Below are 5,703 nucleotides of genomic sequence, written 5' to 3'. Positions count from 1 at the left end.
GGTCTGTTCCACAGTCTGCCCCTGGCCTTGTTTTCACTGATGATAAGGAGCTTTTCCATCGTTTCTTTCTGCAGATGTAGTCAATTTGGTTTCTATGTATTCCATCTGGTGAGGTCCATGTGTATAATCATCTGTTATGATATCTAAAGAAGGTATTTGAAATGAACAAATCATTGATTTTGCAGAATTCTATCATGCATTCTCCAGCATCATTTCGATCACCAAGGCCATATTTTCCAACTAGTGATCAATCCTTCATCTTTGCTCCTAACCTTTGCATTCCAATCACCACTAATGATCAATACATCTTGGTTGCATGTTTGATCAATCTCAGATAGAAAAAGTTAGTAGAATTATTCTATTTCATCCTTACTGGCTTTAGCGGTTGGTGTGTAAATTTGAATAATAGTGCTATTAACTGGGTTTCCCTGTAAGCACATGGATAGTATCCTATCACAGACAGCGTTATACCTCATGACTGATCTGGCTATGTTCTTTTTGATGATGAATGCAACACCATTCCTTTTCAATTTGTCCTTCCTGGCATAGTAAACCATGTGGTCGTCAGATTCAAAATGGTCAATTCCAGTCCATTTCAGCTCACTAATGCCTAAGGCATCGATGTTGATGCATTCCATTTCATTTTTGACAACTTCCAATTTTCCCAGATTCATACTTCATACAGTCCATGTTCTGATTTTCAGTGGATGTTTACAGCTGTTTCTCTTCATTTTGAGTTGTGGCCCATCCACAAATGAAGGTCCCGTGGGCTTTTCTCCCACAGGCTTTACTCCATTCGTGTCATCATGGTCAACTCTACATTGAGGGCAGCTCTTCCCCAGTTGCATTTTGAGTGCCTTCCAACCTGAGGGGCTCATTTTCTGGCACTATATCTGCCAGTGTTTCTCTGCTGTGAGTTTGTCATACTGTGGTGGCTTGTGATTTGCTGTGATTCTGAAAGCTATACCACCAGTATTTTAAATACCAGCAGGGTCACTCATGGGGACAGGTTTCAGATGAGCTTCCTTCCAGATAAAGACAGACCAGGAAGAAGGAGTGACGAACTACTTTAGAATATTTAGTCACTGAAAACCTTATGAATAGGAGCTCTGATACATGGTAAAAATACACAATCAAACACAGCTGAAAACACATGATTGGCAAGAAAAAAAATAGATGACTAGGAACTCTTAAAGATCTAAAGATTTTACCAAAAGACTACAAAGAGGACCCACAGATTGGGAAAAAAGTTTTGCAATGACATATCAGGCAATGTACTAAAATTAATAGAAAATTTAAATATCTCAACTTAATAAAAAGCAAACAATCCAATTAAAAAATAGGCACAGGACATGAACAGAAACATCACTAAAGACAACCTTTAGATGGCCAACAAAGATATAAAGAAATGCTCAAGATCATTAGCCACTAAAGATGCAAAACAAAATAATGAGATATCATTGTATCCCAACATTAGTAGTTAAGTTCAAACAAACAAACAAAAAATTATAGAAAACAACAAATGGTAGCAAGGATGTAGTGAGACTGAAATCCTCCTACAGCATTGGTAGGACTATGAAATGGTGTAACCACTATGGAAAACTGTATGGCGCTTTCTCAGAAAGTTGGAAATGTAAATACCATATGACCCAACAATCTCTCTTCTTGGTATATATACATCCTAGAGAAATAAAAGCCAGACACAAATAGATGTATGCACACCCGTGCTCGTCACAGTACTATTCACAACAAAAGATGGAGTCAACCTAAATGCCCATCAATGGAAGAATGAATAAACAATCTTTGGTACATACACACAATGGAATACTATGCACCATTGAAGAATAATGATGAATTCGTAAAACATTTCATAACATGTTCAACCTGGAAGACATTATGCTGAGTGCAATTAGTCAATCACATAAAATGTTTATTTTATGAAACCACTATTGTAAAAAGTAACGAAAAGATTTTCACACTATAGAAAAACATTATTTGATGGTTACCAGGAGTGGGAAGGAAGGGGGAGTAATTCTCTGGCTAGAGGATGGTTGTTGATAAGTGCTGTTGAGTTGGATCTGACTCATAGTGACCCTAATAGGGTTTCTGTGGAGTGGCTGGTTGGTTTGAACCGCTGACCTTGCTGTTCAAATCAACCTTGCGGTCCAGTGCTTATCCTATAGCAGTTAGAAGGTTGTTGTAGACACATGTTAATCTGGGTGAAGGAAAGGCAATAATCAAAAGGGAGGTTGACAGAGGAATGATGAAGGCAAGGGAAGATGGAGAGGAGTGCCAGAATTACAGGGAACAGGTAAATTCTGTTATGTTATATATGCAATCCTACAGTAACGGTCTGGAATACTGGTGTGGTACTGTGGGTTAATGCGCCAGACTGCAAAGCCATTTGAATTGCAAGGTTGGCAGTTCAAGCTCACCAGTTGCTCCTTGGAAATCCTATACAGGGTCGCTATGGGTTGGAACCGACTTGATGGCACTTAACAACAACATCAGTAATGGTGATCTGTGAGCAGAATCATGGATAGATATACAGGCTGAATGGGTGTGGCAGGGACACTAGGATTATACTACAAATATATAAAGGTTTGACAAAGGATATTAGCAGGTGGGTATGTACCTTTACTACGTTGGTTGCCTAAAACTGTACTACTTGGTATGAATATTTACACAATAGAAATCCTGATGTCTAAGGTCTCACAGGAATTTTCACAAGATTCACTGATTTAAAAATATATCAACAAATGTTTCATAAGCAGGTGAGAATCTGCAATGTTAAGAATGTTTCCAGTATTTTGTGGGAGGGAAAAGGAACGTTGCTAGTGGGGAGGCATAGTCACTGAAAACAATGATTTTCTCGATGGTACTTAACAACAATATTACAGTGGATTAATGCACTGTACTACAAGGAAATTTATATTTCCTTAATGTGAATTTGAATCACAAGGTCAATGATTCAAGCTCACCAGTCATTCTTCGGAAACTCTATACAGAGTTTCTGAGTCAGACCGACTCAAAGGCACTTAACAATCATCAAAACTAACTGCTAATTCCTCTGCCAATTTCAAATGGTTTAGGAGATTATAGAATGGAATTGAGCTGGAGTATCAGGCTATAAAAAAATTCTCCAATGTTAAATCTTTCAAAGTCAGAGACTTAGGAAAAAGCCAGGCATAGGGAAGGCACGCACTGTTGCATTAAACTAAATACCTTTCCTTCACTGGCTCCCAAGGAAGCATGAGGTTTTAAATGGTAAAGTTATTAATTCTTGAGAACACTGTGTTCTAAAAAACTCATGGTTACCAAAGAATAGGCAGTAAGTATGGCTACATTCGTTAAATATCATAAAATCAATATTTTAATGAAGATTGGCTGATACAAAAGGGAAAATCTGTATTACCTTCTGAACTGGTTTCTGTATTAAGTGAAGGCATGAAAACACAGATAGCTATGATGTATTTGTGGTTAATTTACAGAAAGGTATTGTAGCGAAATTAGCTTAACTGAGTTATTGTTGTTAAGTGCTGTCCAGTCAGTTCTGACCCATAGTGACCCTGTATAAGGTTTCTGAGGAGCAGCTGGTGAGCTTCAACCATCAACCCTGTGGTTCAAACCGACTTTGCAGTCCAGAGCCTTAACTCACAGCACCATACCACAACTCATATTCCTTATTTGGAAATACTGTTTTACTATTAATTTTTGAAAATGAAAACAGCTTTATGTTGTTAAGTGCTGTGGAGTTAGTTCTGGCTCATAGCAACTCTTTATAGGGTTTCTGAGGAGCAACTGGTAGGTTTGAACCGCCGCCACTCTTGTGGTTAGCAGTCCAGTGCTTATCCTTCAGTGCCACACCAGAACTTCAGGAAAAGAGGAGGAATGGAAACCAGAAACACAGGAAAGAAATGGCTTAAGCTGTTTCATTGAGTGGATTGCAATTGAGATGAAATGCAGTGTTTTTGAATATAAAACCATTTTTTTTTAAATGTAAAACTAATTTTTTTTGCAGTTTTATTTATTCTAAGTATTCACATCAAATTTTCATTTTGAATGAAACTTCAATTTACACAAACAACTGCAGCTGGACTAATAGCCAAGCAACATATAAAACATGCAAGGAATAAGCTGCCTTGCTTACACAAAGGGCCTTCAAAAAGTTCATGGAAAAATTCCATTGTCATTTAATCCTATTTTTCTATGAACTTTTGGAAGCCCCTTTGTACTTTGCCTAAGTTGATTTTCCCAGGGCCACTTGTGGTGATGTAGGATAAGCACTGAACCACAAAATCGGTTTGAATCTGAAAGTTGGTGGTTCAAATTCACTAGCCACTCCTCGAAAACCCTATATGGGGTCACTATGAAGTTGGAAATGATTCAATGACACTTAACTATTTTTTTCTGTAGTTATGTAAGTCTGACTTTTTTCCATTCAATAAATAATAAGGGGGAAATGTGGGAAGGAAAATGTGACAAGCACACTTAATCCACACCAGGCTGCCATATGTCACTTTTTGTCCTTTGCTGGTTCATTGATTATTCATGAATTAACTCCCTGAGAAGTGCAATATCTATCTTTACACCCACAGAGCTGTCAGCACAGTTCCAAGTATACTGCCTACGTTTTCAATGACACACAAAGACCCGAGGTATACAATACTATCCTGTGCTGCCGCACAAATAAAAATAAAACACCGACATAATATAGGCGAGTTTTCATGTAGACACTGGCCTATGCCTTATTTTTTGTTTTAATGACTTAACATCAAAGGAAAAATGAAGCCATCTGAACTTTCAGAGCCTTTGGTCTCTAAGGATTTCCACAGAAGCTTCAAATCCTTTTCCCTCCTGCAGTTTGTTATCAACGGTCTTACTGTTTTCCATTTCTTTTCTTCTTTTACACATACTTGTTTCTGGCTGTACCCTCAGCAATTAACTTACCTGTTCCAAGCTACTTGAGTTCCAACCACTGCTTCTCCATTATGTATTAACACTAGCTAGGAAACTGCCCTAAAGTTCTCCTTTCCACCCACAGTCATTGCCATGAAAGATTTCACAGGTTGTTCAAAGTCCAGCTTGTCTGCCAGTATCTAGAGAAGACAATTTCTAAAGAAGCATAAAAACAAACTCTCAGCTTTCTACCAGACAAATAAATAGCCTTGCCTAAGACATTTTAATGGAGTCCTGGTGTGGCACTGTGGGCTAATGCGCCAGACAGCAAAGCCATTTGAACTGCAAAGTTGGCGGTTCAAGCTCACCAGCTGTTCCTTGGAAACCCTATACAGGGTCACTATGGGTCGGAGTCAACTCGACAGCACTTAACAACAACAACAAGACATTTTAACATGGTTCCTTGTTGGTTCTGAGCTTAAAATTACCACCAAAAGTATATCATATTTGCCCTGAGGGAATAAGACTAGAAAAAGATAATTAAAAATAAACTTGCATCCTAAAAATTCTTTGAGTAGATTAGCATATTTTTTTAAAAAGAGAAATCTATACTCCAAAATTACTGGCATTTCCAAACTTAATAAAAGCCAAAAAGTGTAAAATGAATAAAAAATTTTCCTGAAGTATTCAACAATTTTAAAACGAAAGCTCAAAGCACACAAGGAAAAGCTTTTACAAGTTTTGATTACAAGTCTGTGATTGAGGCTAAGTAAATAGTTCCAACATATCATATATTCCTTCATG

Source organism: Chrysochloris asiatica, unplaced genomic scaffold (genome assembly GCF_000296735.1).
Source record: "Chrysochloris asiatica unplaced genomic scaffold, ChrAsi1.0 scaffold00184, whole genome shotgun sequence".
NCBI classification, from domain to species: domain Eukaryota; kingdom Metazoa; phylum Chordata; class Mammalia; order Afrosoricida; family Chrysochloridae; genus Chrysochloris; species Chrysochloris asiatica.
The sequence above is the reverse complement of the archived record's forward strand: the minus strand, read 5'-3'. Positions refer to the sequence as shown.